The sequence below is a fragment of the Neopelma chrysocephalum genome, unplaced genomic scaffold (genome assembly GCF_003984885.1).
Source record: "Neopelma chrysocephalum unplaced genomic scaffold, ASM398488v2 Primary Assembly neopelma1_25, whole genome shotgun sequence".
NCBI lineage: Eukaryota > Metazoa > Chordata > Aves > Passeriformes > Pipridae > Neopelma > Neopelma chrysocephalum.
In genome coordinates this window covers 1,186,357-1,210,265 of record NW_020897694.1, presented here as the reverse complement: position 1 = coordinate 1,210,265, position 23,909 = coordinate 1,186,357, and the positions used below count along the sequence as shown (strand labels likewise).

General features: G+C 35.4%; 1 long non-coding RNA gene across 1 annotated transcript; it reads right to left on the bottom strand.

Annotated features, from left to right (window-relative positions):
• Nucleotides 1–17,759: 17,759 nt before the first annotated feature.
• Nucleotides 17,760–21,576, bottom strand: LOC113963759. Its single transcript, XR_003532932.1, has 3 exons — nt 21,357–21,576; nt 19,598–19,663; nt 17,760–17,862 (listed from the first exon to the last, which is right to left on the bottom strand). It is a non-coding gene; the product is annotated as an uncharacterized LOC113963759 (long non-coding RNA).
• Nucleotides 21,577–23,909: the final 2,333 nt, after the last annotated feature.

Below are 23,909 nucleotides of genomic sequence, written 5' to 3'. Positions count from 1 at the left end.
AAGGGAAGTGGGGGGGGAACAAGTGAGCAGTGTTTGGCTTGGAAGAGTCTCAGTGGGGGCAGTGAATTGGAGAGTACTATTCCTAAACCACAGCAGAAGGTGGGGAAAAAAGCACTTAGAAAAAGAGAAAAAATAAAACTTTGATAGATGTCAGAATGTACCTAGAAAGATTTTCAACTCTGTTTTTACATAGCAGAGGTGAAGTAGTACATCAACACATATTGTTAAATAACAAAGATAAACATAAATTCTAATGTAAATGATTTATTGAAATTGATATTTAAAAGTTCTTCAAAGGTCAGTCAATTAACCACACAAAATAGAATTCTTCAACGCCAGTAAGGAAAGCACAAAAATATTTACCTTCAAACAATGATTGGATTAAAAAAACTGTTATTCTTTATCTGGATTTAAATAGTTAATAAATTTCAGCAGAATCAAATTTCACAGATTCTGTTTCTGTTTTATTCCACTACCAGAAATGTCTATTGTGGTATCTTGATTGCACATAGACCTTGTTAAGCAGCTTTTAAAGCCATTTTAGTCTAAGAAGGAACAAAGTTGGTATATAAAAAATTTACAATTGACAGTGCATTATTCAGCTGTATGTCATTTTGTATACCCATATTGATTAAATTAAAAGATATATTTACATTTAAGTCACTCATTTCTGATTCAGACAATTTATAAAACATAATCTTCACCTTTACCCTTTTTTTGTAAAGCAAATATTCAAATTAAATTACAATTAATAAAATCCTGAAGTTGTTGTCTGTCTCTCAGTCTGCATGATATTTTACCATAACAGTTTCTTGATGTTATTGATCAAGCGACAAACTAAGATAGATTGTGCTGAGCAGACAGGGTAATTTTTAATTGGTAGAGGTTGTTCAGAGACAAACTTTCTTTGATAATTCTTTCTTACCTTTGTTTTTATAGTCACTTCCTTCCTAGTTGTTGAAAGGTATTTATGATAAAAATGAATATAGAGTCATCTGATATTAAAGACTATACGTTACCATAACTGACATTTTTCACACTAGTAAAATACTCCTATTGTAAGTCTGAAGAATTACACTAGCTAGATGCAGTCATCATCAAGGAAAGTAACAAAAAAGAAAAAACGGCAACCCACAAAAATTACTAACCTTCTTTCATATTGATCAGAAACAGAACAATTTGTTCTGGTTTTGACTGGGACAGGGTTAATCTTCATAATAGCTGGTGTGGGGTTGTGTTTCAGATTCATTCTCAAAACACTGTTGATAACACAGGGATGTTTTAGCTATTGCTGAGCAGTGCTTACACAGAGTCAAGGGCTTTTCTGCTTCTCACCCCACCCCACGAGTGAGGAGGCTGGGGGTGCGCAAGGAGGGGACAGCTGATCCCACCTGACCAAAGGGGTATTCTATAACCTATGGCATCATGCTCAGCAGGGGGCCTTTGTTCAGTTTGATGGTCTCCGTCTTCCCAAGTCACCGTCACACATGTTGGAGCCCTGCATTCCTGGAGACAGCTGAACACCTACCTGCCAATGGGAAGCCATGAATGAATTCCTTGTTTTGCTTTGCTCATCCATATGGCTTTTGCTTTACCTATGAAACTGACTTTATCTCAAATCACAACTTTTCTAGCTTTTACTCTTCTGATTCTCTCCCTTATTCCACTGGGAGAGAGTTAGTGAGTGGCAGTGTGGGGTTAATCCATGACACCTATATTTTACACCAATATTGAAGCGAAATAAAATATTAAGAATGCTGTTGTCTTTATCTCATGCAAGGATCTTTTATATCTACTTTTACATTGAATTATTAGGTACTTGTGTAGCAACTGATAAAAACTGAAGTCCTGGTATGAGGTGCCTGAAGTAATACTTTAAAGTTTATTTTACAGTTTAAACAATCTATCTCAATCTCATTTGATAATCTTTCTTCTGGTAAACTTGTGAATTGTCTTTAGTTAAACTACCATATTTACTGTGAGTCAGAATGAAACCATCAAATTCATCACGTGTGTGACCTGAGGCTATATTTGAATGTGCATCTCCAGAGGACAAAACTCACTGCTACAATGGACATTGATGTTATCTCACTTGTGTACATCTATCATTATACTGAAGGACTTTTATATGAAAGAAAGATTTCTTTCCCTTAGAACACATGGTTACTTAGTATATTTTAATGTATAATATAAATAGTGGTTTCAGAAAAGGACAGCATTTATTTCCTTCTGTTTTTCAGTCAAGTGATTCTAAAGAATTATATATATTGTACATAATTATTAGATTTTTTATCCTCTTAGAAATCTTCTCATAAGCAAAGGAACATATAATTCTCCTAAAATAAATCTTTTTATTTCTATCAAGTTTGATGACATAATGAAAGCTGAGAAACAGGATACTCCTTGATTCTGTCATCACTTCAGGGTTTTAGCTCCATCAGTTTCTCAAATGTGTCCAGTACTAGATGAGAAGAAAGAAGAAAAAAATAGAGAAGTAACATTATCACAATAACATGTTGAACAGATACTTCAAGAAGGTCCCCTGCCTCTTCCCCCACCCACTCCATTTTCCTCTCCCTTCTCTTTGCTACCTTTCCCCTCCCTGCCTTGCCCTAAGCTGCCCTTCAATTGTTCTTTACCATGAACTCTGTGTGAACACGTGTACCTGTACATGTGCAATTCAGAACAGTCAAATCTCTCTATATATCAGGTGACTCTGGACAGCGGAAGAGGTTTTGCCTTAAGTCTAAGTCAGACAACTGTTAGAATTAGATGATTCTTTCTATTGTATAGACTTCCTTAGAATAAGAACAACTAAAAAATAAGACAATAATTTTTACTTAAAACTTATGGCAGGGTGAGTTTTAACATTTGCAGGAAACATTGTCTACCCTGCAGTGAAAGTAAATAGATTAGGTACACAGAACTTACAGTATGTTTTTCCTCATAATAGCATAAATCATATGGTTTTGAAAAACATATAAACCTCTGGTTTAATTTTTGTTTTGCAACTGTTTAAAACTCCACTGGTCACTATTCTCCTGGGAAAATAGAAAAGGCAGTTTAAGGTTATTGAGAATGATAGTTCTCTGAAGTTTGAAATGGCTCAAAAACTCTGCTAGACTTCCAGATTTTTTTTTCCTACTTGCAAAGCTTCATAAACTTCACATTTGATGAGTGGAAGGCCATTTGTCATTTGTAAAAGTTTTGTACACTAATATCTAGTTGAAACATACTAGTTCAGCTGAGAGCGACAGGAGGTGGTGGAGACAGAGAACAAGTTTAATTTATTGAATCTGACCAATCTTTTATGTTGTATGAATACTTTCTAGTATACATTTTCATATTCATTCACTTTCAGTTTTTTAGGTATGTTACTAGGGGTCAGAAAATCAGGAAATGGCATTTAGATTAATACTATCAACAGTCCCATCTTTCCAGTCTTCTTTATACTCAGCTGAGAAACGTTACACAAAAAACCAAATGGTTGGTATAATTTGGAAGTCAAAAGTAAGATGTCTAGAATATACGTGGGTACAGGGACAGGGTCTGAGGGATAGTAAGTTTTCTTTCAGGGATTTTTATTCGAGTATTTTTTTGTTTGTTTTGTCTTCTTTAAGTTAATTGGTCATGTCATTTCAAAATCTCCCATTCGTGTGAAAGTGGAAGTGAAACTTTCAGGCCACTTTAATGGACTACCTTATCAACTATATTTTCTCCCCTTCTGCTGAAAATTCTTCAGTACTATGCCTTATACAATGGTAAAATATAACCACACAATTATGTCTATCATGAGATATGAGGTTGTTTTGCAATAAATAACCCATAAATACTCTTTTCTTCTTTAGTACAATGTTGTCTTACTTTTGTAGAATGATGAATAACAGGGACATAGACTTCTTTCAGATCTCTTTAGTTCAAAATTCTGGGCCTAAACATGATGTTCTTACCTTCTCCTCCTAGCAGAGTAAAAGGGATGGAAAAAAAAATCAGTGCAGTCAGAATAAAGGAGAATCCCTATGAATGAAGGGACTTACTTCCTATAGATTTTGAAATGAGTCAGTATAGGAAAGCAAATTCTATGGAATGATTTTACTCTAGTAATCAGAATTTGCATAAGTACATTTATTTTGTTTCCATCCAGATGCCTGTACCAGAATAATGGTATTTTCCAGCAGTTACTTACAGAACCTTGAAAGAAACACATTTATTTTTCCGAACACTTGCTTTTTAAATGGTTACCACTGCCTATGTGGACATGAGAAATATAAGTTAGAGATATATTTCCTACAAATTTCTTGTGGTATGGACTTATACATGATCCCTTGAAATCAGTGATATCCAGGTGGATTCTCTTCTGTTCTTTTACGAAAAAGGAGAGGAAAATTCTCAAAAGAATTGTGCTTCTGTTGGTCGGTTTATGAAAGTAAGGATTTGTAGAATAAAGAGAATGAACACATAAAATAGAGATTTAAATTGAATATGAATTTTTGTGCATGAAAAAGATGAAAGCAACAGCAAATGCCTCAGTGGAAATAGGCAGAAAAGGATGGCCTGAATATTTGTCATACCTACAGGTTACTGGAAAGAAATTACAATATAAATGCTTTGTTTCTCTTGATTATTTGCAATCTTGCATATAGTAAAACTTCTTGCCTCGAGGACTTAAATAGTCCCAGAAAAACTATCCTTTATTTAAAAACATAGGAAGAGCCACAGTGGTTGAGACCAGATTTCCTCCTAATTTTGCTTCTTATATCCAAGCATGAAAACTAACATTAATTTAAGAAAAGGGCATAGTTGCAAAGGATTGAACAAAATGCTCCTTTCCTTGTTGCACTTTCCCAATTTCTAGCAAGTAAGTAGTACATATTTTTTGTGAGGGTTAGAAGCAGTTTCAGCTCTTGGAATGTGTATGTACTTGAATCAAAAGAGTTACTGGACTGAGCATATAACGGATGGAGAAAATGAGAGGAGAAATCAGGTGTAATAAATTGGGACACAAAGTATGGAAGTATATACTTAATTAAGTCAGTTTAATATGCCATTGTGTTCTCATGACCTGGACATCAATGAAAGATATAACTTATTAAGCAATCTAATCCCAAAAAGGAATCTAAAACAAGACTCATTTTCTTGTGGTATGGAAACATTGCTGTGTCTCGCCCATATTCTGAAAAGGGCCTAAAATCTAGATCTCCCACTTTCTGTGCAAGTACTCTGAACAGTAAGACATTCAATAAAATGTGTGGGCTGTTGGCAGCATAAGTGACTTGCTTTAGATAGGAATTTGATATTTTGGTACTCTGCACTGATGGAAGTACTTACTGAAATTCCTGTTCAGGCATGAAACTGTGTCCAGGCTTTTTATTAGGTGCCTCAGGTAGAGTACTTCTTCATTATATGGTCAGTGGGGATCAGTAAGTGATTCTGAAGTCTCCCAGAGTCTCGCTCAGTTAGGCAGATACAATCTCCCCTTGAAAGCCTCAAGGCTCCTACACGTCTTCCATGGTTATATAAGGAACATAAGCACTTAAATGCCTGTTGTGTCTTTTTGGATCTGAATGCAAAGAAATGGTGAAGTCAACAATATATTTATGTAACTTCCCTGTTTTTAACAACGTGAAAACAATATCCAAACCAGGATTAACCATTATCGCACTGCATCTAAGTGGGTAGAGCAAGAATAACATCACATTGCCTAAGCTATTCCTGAATTAGTATTTACCTTTATAACTGTGCACACCACGCAGCATTTATGACACGTCAAGTTTTGGCTCCCTGTCCCTTCATATACAGAAGCACATCAATTTTACATGTAAGTATGGGAAAGACCTAGAACCAGGTAGCCCTTTGAGTAAATCAAATAATAAGGAGACTTTTAACTGTATTTGATCAGTGGACTCAAAGGATTGAATATCAGTGAAATTCATGTAGATGAATTGGTTAATGCTCACATTAGAATCTCTTGACATCTGTAATTCTGTGTTTTCAGCACTCATAGTTCTATTGATATATTAATCAAAGGAATTTCTGTTTAAAGATTTGTGAGTGAGAGACAAGGGCTTTCATTTTGATGGTATTTAAAGCCCAAAGGTAAAAGCTGAATTTATATCTCCAATCAATAATGAACATCATGTACAGTACAGTATAACCAGAATTCTTTTTATTTGGTATATACTATTGTTTTAATACTTGGTTTGTTGAATCCAGAAATGCAATAGCATTTTCAAGAACTGTGGGGTTTTTTGGTTGGTTGGTTGGTTTTTTTATTATTATTTCTGTAATCTAACCTTAAATATTTCAATTTTTAAATTATTTATGAAACTGCTGAGATACATATAATGGTTTCACACAACGGACACTGCATCAGTCTTTTATATTTTTAATGGTGTCACTTCAGGGTGAACAGGCAGTTTGCCTGTCCAAGGTGCTACAGATCTTCTCAGCAGTCATTTTTTTTTTAAATTTTATTTTTGGTGAAAGGTTTATCTTTTTTCATTCTCATGTATACCGAGTGATGTTATTGGAGGAAAAACATCTGGATTACTCCTGTGGGATTTATACCTGACTTAAATAAGTGTTAGTTTTCATTTTTGCATGAAGTAAAAAGAATAGGAACAGGAATAAACAGGTAAAATACATGTATAATTGCAACACTTCAAACTGCAGGCAATTGAACGATTCCCCAATATGACTCTAAATCTCTGTCAGCTGCATCAATAGAAGCCTCAACATCTTCCAAACAAATAACTGCATCATACTGCATATCAATTTGAAATACTTTCATGTTTGTCAGGATATACTTAACTTAAAAAAAAGACAATACTTCCTTCATATATGTTATACTGACTCCTGAGGCTAAATTTTCATCATTTTTCCAGAGATCTTCTGTTATTTCATTGATATTGGTACTTTTAGCAGAATTTAGAAAATATTGCTGTCCTTGAGAGTACATTAGAATACAGAAACTGCCTCCTAGATTTTGGATAATCTGCCATTGTTTTGAAATGTTGTTCATTAGGTATTCCTGTAATACATAAATTTTAATTCTTTAAAGTTTTTAATTTTCAAAAATAGTATTTTTTGAAAGTTTAAGAATTTTAAGTCTCTGAATCTGAACTGCAGTTAGGTATTTTAGATGTAACCAAAACTTCCATAAATGTAACTACTATCAATTTGGTATTTTTTAAGGATCATGTATATTTTTCTGTGCATCCTCATCACATGAGTTTTCTTGCTGAAATCTGCATCTGTTGTGAATAGAATATCATGGGTGTGTCAGTACAGGGACAGAAAAACTGTGTGTTATGTGTGTGTGTCTACTCATGTGGATCTTCCTGAACCTTCACAAATGTCACTAGGCATTTTTCTCTATATCCCTGAAATGAGCACACTTAACACAAGAATAGAAAAGGCAACGTCATGCTAAAATAAACTTTGTTCCTCTCTCTCAAAACAATAAAATACACCTGCATTTCAGGCAATGTTATGTGGAAAATGAAGACCAAAATACTGACTTGGTGTCATCATAGTACCACGTATATCATCAGGGGTTTTGTGACATTTTCAAAAAAGTTCCAAATAACCTTCCAACAGCCATCAGAAGCTTAATTCCAAACTGTGTCTTCAACTGGCTTTGTGGACAAAAAGCTACAATCACAATCAAGAACATTCAGAACATCAGGAGGACAAAAAAATGTCATAAAATACATGTTCTGCGTTCTTTTGGAAAGACTAGAACTACCAAAACTAAGAAAATCACGTCCATGTATTTCACCTTCTTATTTTAAAGACTTAAAAAAACCTAGTTGTATTTTCTCTGATTCTAGAGATTAAAAGCAAACAAACATCATCTTGCTTATTTTATTTTAATGACAGAAGTTAAATTCATACCAAAAAGACAGAAAAATAGAGAGCAAGGATAAAGAACAAAGAAAGTGGTCAAGGAAGCTATGAACTTATGTCATAACAGTAACATAAATATAAAGGACTGATTCAACCAAAGTCTTCTTTCCAATGACCATTGTGCAATTGCCTTAGGACAGTAATTGTCTTTCATATGACATTTGTGAAGGATGATAAAATAAATAACCACAGCCATGTTAAACAATGTGAAGCAGATCGTCATCAAGAGAACAAATGGTACTTCTTTGTACCATTTCATTATAAACTAAAGCAAGTCACATACTTACTGAATACACTGGATTAATGCTGTTCATCCATCTATGTTTGCACATTGATATACAGATGTAGAGATATATCCATGTTGATAATATTTAATGTTCTGTTCATACAAAAATATGAGACGTGATACTATGATTCATCTTTTTTGGAGCTAAACAGCAGTGAACAAAGATGACTCTAGAATAGAATAGAATAGAATATTTTCATTTGGAAGGGATCTACAACAGTCATCTAGTCCAACCACCTGACCATTTCAAGGTTGACTAAAAATTAAAGCCTGCTTTTTAAGGGCATTGTCCAAATACCTCTTAAACAGTGACAGGCCTGGGACATGAAATACCTCTCTAGGAAGCCTATTCCAGCATTTGGCCAGCCTCTTGGTAAAGAAACGCTTCCTCGTGTCCAGTCTGAAACTTCTATGACAGAATTTTGTTCCCAAAAAACTGTCCTACTAATTTCTTTCATTTAATGGGTACACTTCAGGAAGGTGAGGTATACAGTTCTAATGATCCCATGAACAGATCCTTCTTCAGTTCCTTGCATTGTAAATGGTCATGCATGAGACAATGTCCTACACCTATTATTGGAGATGAATGGTGGACCTGCATAACAAAGATGCTTGTATTAATCATTAAATTAATTACTTTCCTGAGTAGCTATTAATAAGGAAATTCTACTGCCTGTAAAATATTGTCTCTTGCTCATACAGCTCAACAGCTAAAGATGATCAGATAAGCATAATAGCCCAGTTCATTCAAACTCAAGATGATACTCGATAAACGTGTCTCATCATCTCTCAGTGCTACAGTCGTGGCATTCCATTCAATTTTCCAGACTCCTATGTCTGCTCAGGCAAGGTTTTTCCACCTTTCTTTCTCTATCTATATAGCAGAAACTCAAAATTTATCTAGTGTTTTAAGTTAGCATTGGATAATAGTTAAACACCCACTTAGGTGATCACTCCTCAGCATGACGAGTAGAGTAAATAGGATGTGCTGGTTTAAAAGTTAACCAACAGGGGAAATGAACTCAACTCAAAAGAGAGATTATAAGTCAGAATAATAATTTATTAAAATAATACAATAAGTACGATTATACAGACAGACAATTGGTTTTAACCCATAAAACCCAAATGTATAACCCAGCACCCTAGGGCATGAACAAAAGTGGTATTCCTTGCCTCCCCCCCGAGTCCAAAGTAAAGAGAGAGGGGAAAAACCTGCTGGTGGGAGAGCTGTTGCAGTCTGGTCAGAAAGTGGTGATTGCAGTCCAGTTGAGGGTGGTGGTCTCAGTCTGGTTGAGAGCGGTGGTCTGCAGTCTTCCTCTGGATCCCACGAGTGGTAAAATGTTCCGAAACTCCAAGTTTATATATTCTCCAGTTCAGGCGGGAATGCTCAGTCCCTCCCTCAGAGTAGGGAATTCCATAAAAGGGTATGAGGATGCTCAGTCCTTCCCTCAGAGCGGGGAATTCCATAAAAGGGTATGAGGACAGGAACATCTTCCTATCTCGCAGGTCTCTACTGATAACAGTTTCTGGGAAATGGCATGGAAGGCTATAGAATACACAGTTTTGGGTTACACCCATCCAGTGATGAATTGGTCCCAGCCGTTCTAACTAGGACATAGGATTAGAAAGCTACTGGGTCAACATAAAGACAGAGAAGTCACTTACTAATCGCTGTTTTGACTAAAACACACTTGTCATTGGGGAAAATTAATTTAACTTACTGGGAATTCAATAAATTTGGATAGCAAGAAGTGTGACAGCTATCATAGAATCATAAAATGATTTAGTTTGGAAGTGACTTCTAAAGATCCAACACCCCCTGTCATGGGCTGGGACACCTTCCTGTAGACTCAGTTGCTCAAATCCCCATCCAACCTGGCCTTGAACTTCCAGGGATGGCGTAACCACAACTTCTCTGGGCAAACTGTTCCAGTGCCTTACCACCCTTACAGTAAAGAATTTCTTCCAAGCGTCTAGTTTAAATCTACCCTCTGTCAGTTTTAAGTCATTACGTTTTGTCCTATCACTATCTGTCTGTTTAAAAAGTCTGTCTCCATCTTTCTTATAGGCCCCCTTTAGGTACTGGAAGGCTGCTATGAGGTTTCCCTAGAGCCTTCTTTTCTCCAGGCTGAATCCCAGCTCTCTCAGCCTGCCTTCACAGGAGAGGTGCTCCAGCTCTCTGAATGTCTTTGCAGCCTTTCTGTGGACTTGCTCTAACAGGTCCATGTCCTTCTTATGTTGGGTAACCCAGACCTGGATGCAGTACTCCAGGTGGGTTTTCACAAGAGTGGAGTAAAGGGGGAGAATCACCTCCCTCAACCTGCTAGCCACACTTCTTTTGATGCAGTCCAGGTCAAAAATATTAAAAGTATGCTGTTCCTCCTCTCATTCCCTGGTTCAACTTCCCTTAATCAGGCATTGGAATGGGCTGCCCAGGGAGGTGGTGGATTCACCATCCCTGGAGGTTTCTAAGATGAGACTTAGTGCCATGGTCTAGTAACCACAGTGGTAGTGGGTCAAGGGTTGGACTTGATGATCTCAGAGGTCCCTTCCAACCCGACTGATTCTATGATTCTATGATTCCCAATTCTTCTACAGATCCCCAAACCTCTCCAAGCAGCACAGGAGGGATGGAATGGGGAGTTATGGTTAGTACATGACAGTTTCTTTCTCCATCTCTCCTTTTTTGTCACACTTTTCCCTGGCTCCAATGTGGTGTTTCCATGGGCTGCAGTTCATTAAGAATATACCCATCTGCTTTGGCAGGCAGCAGAAAATGCTTTGCAATGTAGCATCTCCCTTCTGACCCTGGTGTTTGCCCTTCTCTTCTCACTCATTTTGTTTCTCCTTCCTCTGCCGTGCAATGTTTTGTCCTTTTTTATTTACTTTTTCCCAGATGGCCTGTCAACTTGGCTGCTGGGCTCAGCTCTGTGCTGGGGTGGGTTTGATGGAGCTGTCTGGAACCATTTGGCATGTGGCAGCCCCATTCTCTCCTCACAGAGAGGCCCCTCTGCAGTCTCCCACCACCAACACCTGGAGACACCTGCACCCAGAACACAAAAGCATTCATGCTGCCCGTAGCATTACGTCCAAAGTCACAGTGACATGGAGGAAGAGGAAGTGGCAATTGTTGGTGTACCTACAAATCTAAATCATACCCTAGCTATTCCAATCTAGCCATTTCTTTCACAGCCTACTTCTCCCTCATTTCTGTGTTTCCAACCTCAGTTGATACTTTGGAAAGTTACAGAGAAATTTAAGCCCTACTCAACTAACTAAATAAGATTCAGAGTTTTATTGTTTTTTTGGCAGATAGTGTACGGAATGCTGTGAATATTTTGTATGGTCGGTAAGAATGTGCATATCTGTATGTGGTATGGTCTAATTAAGTGACGCTTAATTGACATTTACATATATATTGGTCCGAAAGAAACTACAGAAAGTCTATGATCTAAATAAAATATCTTACCTGTACTGCATTTTTGTCATCAGAATTAGTGGGAAAATAAAAGAAAAAGCAGCAAAACAAATGTAAATTTATGCCTATTCTTTTAATTTATATTCTTTTGTATTTTTTCCTTTTTTTTTTTTTTTTTTTATCCAGAGAAGGGCAACAAAACTGGTGAAGAGTCTAGAGAGTGAGTCATATGAGGTTGTTTAGCCTGGAGTAAAGTAGGCTCAGGAGAGACCTTATCACTCTCTACAACTACCTGAAAGGAGGTTGTAGCCAGGTGGGAATCAAATGCTTCTCCCAGGCAAGAAGCATCAGGATGAGAGAACATAGCCTCAAACTGCACCAGGGAAGGTTCAGGTAGGACATCAGGAAGAATTTCGTCATGGAAAGGGTTGTAAAGCATTGGAATGGATTACCCAGGGAGGTGGTGGAGTCACCATCCCTGAAGGTGTTCAAGGAATAACTGGATATGGCACTTAGTGCTATGGTCTAGTTGACAAGGTGATGATTGGTCAAAGGTTGGACTCAACCATCTTGGAGGTCTTTTCCAATTTTAATAATTCTGTGATTCTGTATGTACTGTCAAGCCGTTTTTGATTACTATTCATGATCACAGCTTGAATATTTATCCTACATGCATGCATACAGACACACCTTTGTGTATGTTACAAATACTCCTTAAAAAAAAATCAGAATTTAACCCTGAAAAAATTAAGTTATCTTTATGGTTTAAAATATTTCTACAAGATAAATTTAAAACATTTGACTTTTAATCCTTAACACTAAAGAGATATGTTTAATATGCTGCCACTGGTGAGGAAAAGGAGGTTTTTCTGAAATCACATTATCAGGTTGGCAACATGGAGTTCAGCTCAGAAATTGGAAATAATTATAGTATTTTATTACATATCCTTATTATTATTTTCAATATTTTCAATATTCACAGCAATGTACAGTAAGGTAAGAGCTCTAGTTCATTCTTCTAGTGACAAACAGCTTAAATACTTTAAGCTAGCATTACTCAGAAGAGGTTCATGTATCTAATTGTCAGAGCACTAGAGTGTACTCACCTTGAGATTATTCCAGGGTGAACATCAAAGCTATTTCTGGTCTCAGATAAGCTTGCATCCTTAACTGATTATTACCATAAGCTTTTGAACACGGAAACAGTGCTGAAATCTCAAGGCAACAGACTTGATAAAGCATATATTTGTTTCTTAACTTTGTCCAGGTTGGAAATGAAACCCTTCCACTACCCCACTGCCTTAGCTTTTTTAAAATCCATTTCTAACAGAGAAATACATAAAACTGGGGAAAAAAAATATAACACTACAGGAGAAGTATTTTGGTCCTGGAAGCAGGCAAGAGAGGTGAAGCGAAGGGTGGAGGGCAGGTTGTGAGCAATTGGTAGAAGCTACTGACTGGTGTTCTAGCACATAAAACATTTGCAATAGATTCAGAATAATGGCACTCCCTGTTCAGATTCACACAAAGATAGTACCAGAAGGTATAGCTATGCTCATTGCATAGCTATGAAAGTATAAAACTTATGAAGCCTTCCACTAAACCTTGTTGCAGTCCGAAATTCAGATACCAACAGAAAAGGAACTGCTAGGATTAAACAGGAAACCTTGGGCCATAGAGGCTGGGGAAAAAAACCACCATCTGAAAGACCAGACAAGATCCATTGTCCTGATCTCCCCCAGCAGGATGTAGAGAGACTTTGCATGATGCTATCAGATATCCCCTTGTTTTCTCCCTCCCTGTGTAAATCCTTCTTTTGGGTAAAAGCTGATCACCCTTCTCCAATGTAACCCTGCTTAGTGGAAATATCGAACCTTTTTCCCCAAAATGTAAATACTGTCCAAGAAATGTAAAATCATTTTTTCCTTGTGTCACCCCTGTTACTGCAAACGCTAATAGATTGTAGAAACCCCTGTTTGGAATAACCCTGCCTCCTCATTAGCATGTAAGCCCCCAAGACCCTTAAATAGCACTTGTGTGTTCAATAAATCATGTCAGTTTTTTGCCTCTATATCTGGGATCATGTTAGCTTTATTGGACCGTTACAAAACCTGAACTGAGTTGGTGTGGTTTTTCAAGACTTTGTGCTGTCATAGTAACCATATCAATATACCACTGCAATTTAGAGAAAACTAAGTCGGAATTTCAGTCTATCAGCACAGGAACTCGCCATTTAATATACTGTAAGGTTGAAAAAACTGTTTTGAGATGTGAATTATTTTGTCCAGAGAGTTTTGAGATGTAAAGTGTTTTTTCCAGAGAGATAAGCTTCTTGACTTGATATTTTTGTGTCTAAAGACTTCTAAATTTAAAGTCATTCCAAGACAGATATGTCCTTTAAAAGTGTAAAACTATGTTTTATAAAAGGAAAATTAACTTTGGTTTAACACTGATGAAACTCAAAGCAATTATCTGTGGTACCAAGTTGTCTTGTAGAATTATGCTGTCCCTTAATTACTGCTCAGTCTTCCTTTGTTTGTTATTATGTTTTTGAAACAATTTTGGAGCACTCTTAAAAGTCTCCTGGAATGTTTTCACCCTTAAAAGCTAGTCAATATGCAGGAAATGTTCATCATCCTAAGCACGATGCAACAAATGAAAAATATCTCATAACAAATTTGGGGTCAGCTAGTCAGGCCACTCACCTGGAACATACGATAAGCACCAGGGTATGCTCGTTGTCCTACTCTTCTCCTATGGTGAGCAGGCAGACAGCAGCTTTCTGACAGCACTTGAATTATGTAAATGCACTTGTGCAGAAGCCTAAGTTTAGGCATATACAAATAAATTCCAGGGCTACATTTATGTTGTAGTGACAAGAGCAAGGGTTACTTGCATTTTTAAAACCAAACACACAGTTTAGGTTCCTAATATTTTTTTCTAGATCTCATATCTCACTTTAATTTTTCTAATGTAGTGCTGTGTCATGGCAATTAGTTACACAGACTGTACGCATGTATAGGACTTTTTTTCAAATGGAAGAAAAACTAGAAGAGTCTTTTAAGAGTTAATAGTGTTAAATAATAATAATAATAATAAACCATCCATACAACTCTATATTAAGGTAAAATATGTTAATGTTAGGGCCTGTCTCCTATTTGAAATACCAAGTGTAAACTAAAGAGAGTTTTCTTAATTTTAAGTCAAAGAACTTTTGAATAATTATATTTTTTCAGTATTTTCTTTCTGATAGTATTGTGGATGATATTTATCCTCAATGTAATATCATTTTTGTAGATTTTTTTCATTCTTTCTTTGACATAACACCATTTGGCTATGACATTTCCTGATTTCAGTACCACAGAAGAATTTCATTTTATTAATGTTAAGAACTCCTGCATCTCCAGCAAGCCTTGTCATCACTATGCTTTATTTCATGTCTCTTCTATAATAATACTTTTATTTTATGCAAATCAAAATAAATAACTTATTTTTTAAGGTGTCTTAACAATGAATCTGGTAATTATAGTTTCAAATCTTATAAGCCTCTAGAAGAAGATACTTTGCTGCTACTGAAAATCAGTGAAGATGTGAGATCCTAATTCTTTCAGGTGCTTCAAAAATAGTTTCATTTTAAGATTACTTTACTGTAACTGATTTGTGTTCTTTCAGACTTTTGATTTACTCTGTCAAGAAACTTATATAACCCATAATTGTGAAAATTTACGGAACTAAATTACAAGCAAGGTATATATCACTCCTAGGACCCCTAATATATAAACCTTGATGCTTGTTAAACACCAAAAAATGTAAAAGGTTTTCAAACTTCTTTTAGACTTAAGAATTCCATATATTTTAATATTTTATCTTCTATGCCCTAACTTTTTTCTACCAATCAGCTTATAGTTGTGATGATTACATGCTGCTCCATACTTTGGTCTTTTTCCAGACAGGGTGAGTCCTGTGGGATGCATCAAAGAAAGCCATTAGTGCACTTATTGGTGTAAAACTTTCATGATGCCATAAATCTTTTAGCAAGTGGATTTGGAAGATGTTTTTGTGAAGGTTATGCATGTAAGGTAAGCTACATTACATGAGCCTTCAATGTGTGCCTTCAACATTACACTTTCTGACATTTAATAAAACAGTGATTGTGAAGAGCTGTATCCTCAGAGGCCTTGTTATACCAGCAACAGTGCAAAGGGAGTACCCTCGGACTATCTCCTGTGTTTTAGTTGTAAAAAAATATTTTTTATTTTCCTCAGCTATCTAATAAAACCTGATTCTTTAGAAGATTTTGTTTTTCATCCTTGCAGGTTTTAATAAAGTAGTATTTTACTGCATACATAAAAATAAGGATTTAACTTAGAGAAGATTGCATATAAATGCACAGATATATAAAAAAATTGTTTATAGTTAGTTTATATTATAAAGATTTTATTTTTCTGCTCTTGTCAGTCTATAAAAATTTCATACATCAGTTATGAAAGTCCAACCTCCTGGATTTTTGAAGAATAAAAAGAGTTTATTCTTATACCTACTGGACTCTTTCTCATTTTGTAACTAAATCAAATGATGCCATGGTAAAGTGAAATTATGTCAGTTCTTTTTAATTAACATCTAGATTCATAAATCTGGAAATAAAACCGAAAGATGAAGACTTTTTGCTATCGTCCACTCAGGGGAATTGAATTGCAGTGTTGATATAATGCCCACTGGATGTTAGTGGATATTGGTAGCACTCCACAGTTTTCAGAGCTTCCACCTTATACAAGATAATTAAGTCTTGCCTTCATTTCTCTTTCACCTCTGCAAAGCAAAGAAAAGCAAGATGGATATCATCTAAATATATTAGGAACCTATCGTCTCTTCAAAGAGCCTAATAACTCATTAGTGTTCTAGTTTGGATCAGGATGCACTTCTTAAACAAGGCTCCAAATCACCTCCATGTACTGAGCCCTGACTGACTTCAACATGTGGTTTCAGAGCAGTAGAAATTCCTGCTGTCTAAAACTAAATGGGAAGCTGCAGTCCCTAAACATAGCTATGGTGCTGCATCCACTGATGGGCACTCAGTCCACTGGCCCCAGCTCAGGCTTTTTCCTCATAAAATCTCTGAAATACCTGTCCTGATGACATCTGGTACTTAAGTCAACTGTTCTACTCAGCAGATCTGTTGCTATTTTGTTACTCTATCTGTTAATTTTGCTCTGGTCTCCTGTGACCAGAGTCACTAACTTCAAACTGCACTTCTACTGACAGGGGATGGCCTACACCACGTAACCCCACCTCTGGGGTTACCAAGTTTATCTGACTGATTTTACTGGCTATAAAAAGGAGGTGGCTAGTTGACTTAGACTATCCAGCTACTGGTGTCTAGAGCTGGGTGAGATAGAACCAGACCAGAAGATTAAGTAAAATTTAACTGAATTACTACTTTACTATTCAACAAAGTATGTGCAAACCATGATCTGAACTGGTACTTTCCTTGAATCAAGTCTCAAACACATTGGAAATAACATTTAACTCTGCAGTCAGAGTCGTGTGGGAAGATGTCTGTACATTGTTGTAACAAATATTAAAATTAAGGGAGAAGAATGCTTCTTGTAAAATATTAATTAAACTTTGGATCAGCTACAGTTTGACAACACCATCTATAAAGTTCCATTATATAAGTATTTCTCAATCTTTCTTCACAAATTCACCTCTTGGAGAGCACTGATCTGTTTAGACTCCCTAAAATGTAACAGATATTATGTAGGTATAATTATGTAGATAAAGGTTATCTGGCTATTAGGTTTCTGGATCATTGTGAATATAACTAAAAGCGTGTTTGCTAGTTGCAGGCTGTAAGGAGACACAGCAGGATGAAGAAGAAATAAAAATTAAAAGAATGCCTTAGGGTAATTTCAGGATTCTAAATGAAGCAAAACTTCAGTAACATTTCCAAGGGCCAGTTAAAAAGATTATATTTAACAGGATTAGCACTGTCAGCATATACAAGCCAGCATTTCAGTATTTAACTTTTCAAAGCTTAAACTTTGAAGTTCAGAAAAAAACCCAGCCCAACCAAACAAAACCAAACAAGAATACAGAGTGATTAAGAGGAAATATTACCTTAATCAGTTCAAAGACCTGATCTTTACCATTAAATAGAAAAGGTCTTCCAATCTTTAAAAATCCTGTGATATCATGATGTCAGAAGAAGTCGTCCTGGAAGGATATACTGGAATATTGCCAGATTTTATTTCTAAAACTATGTTGTGAATAATAATTAAAGGAATGTTCACTGTTAGTTGGTCTTGACAAAACAAATCAACTATTTGATTTTTATATCAACCAATGGTCAAAATGGCTAAAGTGAAATATTATATCAAATCTTTAGAAATGTAGAAAGTCTTCATATATTTAGAGATATTATGATCAAGATATAGGAGGAGAAATGAGGCAATTAATTTAAAGAATCAACTGGGTTCTGAATGACTGCTGCTGGGGAATATTCCAAATCAAAAATTATAAAAAACAGAATTCTGAGCTGCAACTTTCAGTTAAAAAAAAACAAAACAAACACAGCTGCGTTAAACAAGATTGATAGTACTCAAAGAAATGATGGTATGTTAATATTTCTTTTTCTGGAATGGAGACACTGTTCCTTGATTTCTTGACCTGCTTTGATATTTACTTTGAGATTCTCACTGAAAATTGCTAAATATTACACTAGCAGGTATAGTTTCATTTTAATCTCATTCATTTCACTGACTTATCAAGGTTATAATTAAAAATCTTTCCATGTTTGCTTTGTATAGGTACACGACAATGATGACATTTTCTAATTGTTTGTTTTATGCTTGTTTTAGCTGGGAAATGTGTTTTCCCTGTCTTCTCTGTTCAGACTGACATTTTATCTACTAACTAAATATTTGTTTTTAGTACTTGCAAGATCACTTCTACACTTTTGCTGACTTTTTCCACAGCTTAAAAAACCAAAAATTTTTAATGATTTTCACTTTTCATCCTGTTCTTTTAGTAACTGCATAATGAAAATTCTTTACCTGCATGCAGTAGATTAAAAATAATTTTCTGCCTTTAAACATGTTTTCAAAAATATTTTATCGTACTTGATAAATACGTTAACCAGCAGATAGTCAATGCTTCTCCTATTCTACTTATTAATTCAGAACTTATAGGTCCAACCAGCTAATATTGTAGAAATATAAACCAGATTTCTCAGTTTTATTTCAGCACAGATTATGCATTTACAAACATAAAATAATATGCAGAAAAAAATTATTATCCTTGGATAGATTGACTGGATAGAAAAATATCAAGGACTCTGCTCTTAGCAGAGCTTAATTTTAGGTAATACTGCAAGGAGCAGGGAGCTGGACTTGGTGAACCCTACGGGTCCCTTACAACTTTTTTCTTTGAATCTGTAATTATCTAAGAACAAAAAGACAATGGTTTACTATCTCGTCACATAATTACATCTCATTTAATACCTTTAGGAATGAAAAGAAGTTGTTTGCTGCATGTGAACAGCAGATTACTCCTCATGTAGGGCATTATAGATGCTAGTTTACTCTTTATATGTAAGAATATAGTTTCCTCCTTTTTTTTAAGGCAAACACTGTCAATTCAATACCTAGACATCACTTCGACAACAAAAAAAAGAAAAAAAAGAGGGAGAGGGAGAGGGAGAGGGAGAGGGAGAGGGAGAGGGAGAGGGAGAGGCAAGGCGAGGAGAGGTGAGGCGAGGAGAGGAGAGGTGAGGCGAGGAGAGGAGAGGACAGATAAAAGGCAGGAAGGAGGGAGGAAGGGAGGAAGGAAGGAAAGAAGGAAGAAAGGAAGGACGGAAGGAAAGGAAGGAAGGAAGGAAGGAAAAAGAAAGTGAGTTTGTAGTAGAGCTGTTCTTAATTCACAAACTCAAGCAGCTGAACTTTGTAAATAAGCTCTGTAGTAAAAAGAGAAAGAGATTCTAGATTTACCTCTCTTGTTCTCTTCTTTTTTGTATTCTGTTTACTTGTCAGTGATTTCTTGGGATTCTTTTCATGCTATAGAATTACAGAACACGAACGCAAATGTAGATATTCAAAGATATTAATATATAATTCATACAAAAAGAACTGAACTGAAAACTGAAATGGCAAAATATGAATATTGCAAAGTAAAGCAATGACAAGCTAATAAGTGTAAGTATTACAAATTTCTTTGCGATCTTAATCTTGATGCACTACATTTCAGTCTTTAATTCTATAGTGTCCAAATAAATCACAAATACTCATGAAATTATTTTCATGTGGTGAAGGGATTTCATCAGCCAGAGTTCTCATGTAGGAAATTAATACATTTACATATTCATGTGCAGAAAATGCATAAGGATGGGAAGAAATCTCTCTTAGTCTATCAACTTTCATTGAAGTCTAGTTTTGTTCATATTTGTCCATATTTTGTTCTAGTTGTTGACAAACAACTAGAGTGGAGTGGTGTATGTTCATTTCATTACAGCCTAATCAAATCTGAGCAACCATTACATATTCAATGTGTCTCTTATTTTGGCCATTATTGAATAACCCAGAGGAAGTTAAAAAAAAAAAAAAAGGGCAAACCATTGGTCACTTGCATGGACAAGTAGTCCGATCAACTTGCTTGCCAACACAAGAAGGAAAAAGTGGAGAACATTTATATAGAATTCAATTACTGCATATACTTATGTAAAAAATACTTGGTGCTTATTAAGTGTTTGTCTTTTCACCTCTACTGAAATTATCCCTTAGAAGTGCATAATTAGAGGATGTAAATAAGAATTTCCAATATGCTGATTTTTTTTTCTCTAATATTTATCGACCAAAAGACAAACTGAAACTGTCCAGGTTATGATGATATGGTGCAACATAGCATGACAAACTCTTGTTCTCACATTGATCATTACTTTTTTGTCATATAAAATAACTAGGAAAGAGACCTTTACCTTTAGTCTTCCCCCGTATGATCCAGTGTTCCCCTGCTTAGAACTTCTCCTTGGGATGTGATGACTTGGTTCAAATTCCTCATTTAAACCAAATCAAACTGAAGTTCTGAACACAAGACTCCATTTTACCGAGATGATTGGCACAGATTTCTTTGTTTATATGGGACTGTATGTATTTCTGTACACACACGTGTGTGACACAAAAATTGATAAGCATTTTTGTAGAAGGGGGGAGAGGGAGACAGAGGAATGAAGAGATATAACTTGTACTAATTGCTCCAAGAAAGTAGAACTCTAAAAACATTAGCACACATCCTCACACTTTTCTTATTTAGGTGAAATGCATAAACACCTCTTCCTATTCTGTTCTTTTTGCCAAACCATCCCTTCAAAATATCTTTGCTGCTCATTTTAGATTGCTTCATACTGGATCTGTTGAACCCCATTCTGAGATATGTACCTCTTCCCATGTCTTGTTAAGCATGCCTAAAGTATTGATTCCTCTAGCAGTTCTTTAAAGGTAAAGTTATTTTATAGTGTAGAGTTTATGAGAGGGAGCAATTATTTGGGACAAAGAAACACCTTAAGAATACAGGTTTCTTTTTTTTGACATGGTAGCTTTCCTCTATCATTTAGTATACTGCTTTGTAATTGTTTAGATGCTAAGCATAGACTTGTTATAGATTTACATTATATAAGCTCATTTTTCTTCTTTTCTGACCTTCTTTGAAAAGTTGTCCCTTGCAGTATATTTGTCAGTGTCTTTTCTGACTTACTTGTCTGGCAATCTGTCCCTTGGCATTCTTATAACATCTGTCATGAGTGTCTATCTGCACCATTCTCCAAGTCCTTCATTTGTTGCCTTGTCTGTTCACAGTAATTGCCACATTCATCATAGGTACTTCTTTTGAAGCAGAAACAATTTCATTCCCTGATGTTGCATTTAATGTCTTCTTTGTAGTTCTTTGTATTTTATTCCTTTTCTGTATTGTGAGATCTCTGCACTCAGCAAACAAATATACAAGTAGTGCAAAACTCAAATTTTATCACTTCCTTCACATGCTGAGATACTCATCGTTACATAAGTAAAGAATTCACATCTCTATCACAATTTGCAGATATACAAGAGGTGTTGTATTGCACCTGCTTCAAAATAATGTGAACTAGAAATTGAAGCTCCAATTAACTGCAATGATGCAGTGAAAAGTATAGGTTGGTACTGTACAGAAGTATAACAGAAAGAGCAAAAGATGCATTCACTCAAAAGTACAAATCATGATATTTCAGTTCTTTTTTCATCCTGAGCCTTATGGATACCAGTGTCCCTGTCTGTAAGAGAACAATGGGGAATATGGGATAATGTGCTGGAATCCTATAATTTTTAAAGAACATTTACCAAATACTCAGTGAGAAAACCAACCTTTGACAATATTTCTTACATGAGAAAATATATTTTTGTTAAGTATGTGACTTCGGTTTACATTACCCTCTCAGACATATTTAACTGCCAAGCAGATAAGCCTGTCACACTGTTCTGGCTAGAGATATCTTATTTCCTCTTTTAGTAACAGACTGAAGAATCATGCAATAAATAAATAAAACAATGAGCTTACTCCAGTGTGATTCCTTCACAGCTTTCCTAGTAGATCTGACATTGGCAATTGTGCAGGTAGATGAAATTAGTAAGCACAGAAGGGGCTTGAGAATGTATTACCTTTTAAAAGTCGACTAATTCCTTACTCTTAGCATCACATCATATTAGACTATGATTATGTGTTGGCATGACATCAATATGTAATGGGATAGCATTGTTTTGGATGAATCTATTGTATGAATGGCCACATAACACGTAAGTAGCATTGTCATTTGTTAAAAAACAACTGTTCTTGGGAATTTTGACCCTATTTTTGAACACTTTTTGTGTATTCTCATTTGATTTCTTTTTTCTGTTTCATGTTGAATTTCTGTGGACTGCAAAAATAAGAATAAAATATAGAGACTAAATTGTAGTTTAGTTTTTTAATTGCATTAGTATTTTAATTTTGTTCTTAAATATATAACTCATGGCATTTATTTTTTACACAGTTTTTAATGAGTAATGATCTTTTCAATACTAATAGTCTTACTAATGCTCAAAATGCTAGTCTGAACTAGAGCTCACCAAGATGTTCAAAGGCTTTCCAGTCTAAATCAAATGTCACACCAAGAGACTTTCTTCACTGAAAGATACACTTTACGTGAACTTCATAATTCTTACCTTAGGGTCACAGTCTGTATTTTTGGTATGAAAAAATTTATTTTTTTTATTCCACATAAAAAATTGTTTAAGTCTCTAGCAAATATATTTGTATTCCCATTAGTGCACGCAAGTTCACTTGTACATTATACACATTTATTTTCCTTATACAAAACTAAACTACAACCAGAAACTGGATCTGTGGGTGAATTATTCAGACAGTAACTCATTCAAATATTACAACTAAGAGTTGGAGATGGAAAGATGTTCAGTGCAGACCAGAATATGTTTTCTGTTTTCTTCTCATTGTTTGTTATTTCTAACCAGTCCCCAAAGTGCAGTGGCATTTCACTAATAATTCCATAATAATGTTCCAGGACTTGTTTAGTTTGTCAGCATTCTTCACCGTTAAACCTCTTATACTAAAACATATACATTTTACCTGTGTATTTACCTAATTTAATTCTGCTGTAATGTCCATGTGTTTGTAGTCTGTGGTAAAAAAATTGATAGTTCTGGACACAGAAAATCCCAGTTTTTAAACAGACATTTCTGCAAACAAACCATATTGCCTCACTTGACTATATAAAGCTTAGCTGCAGAGATACCTTTTCAAGTCACTGTATCATTCAGTGGGTGATGTACCACTCTATTTGCTTACTCTTTCAATAATAAAGTAATACCAAATGCAACACTAACTCTTTGAGTTGTGGACATTTTCCTGAGACCACCAATTCATTTTACAAAGTCTGCTGAACAGCAATCAGATAATAATGACTTTTTGGTAAGTAGTTAATGATGCAGGGGTTTAGAGGACCCATACCTGATTAAGTGTGCAGGGTGGATGGTGTGCAGTTAATGTAATGTAAAGTAATGATAGAGTAAGTAGAATAAGAATAAATAGCTTAGTTGCCACATTCTCTGTAGGTTGAATGGGAAATTCAACTGGCATGTAGAGGCCTAAGAGTCCGTAGCAGATGGCCTACAATGTGAACCCCTGAGTATTTCTTTTCTATTCTCATCAAAGTTATGCTTCCACTTTTCTATTAATTTTTCTCTTTTTAAAACAGAATACTTGTTCTCTAGTCCAGTT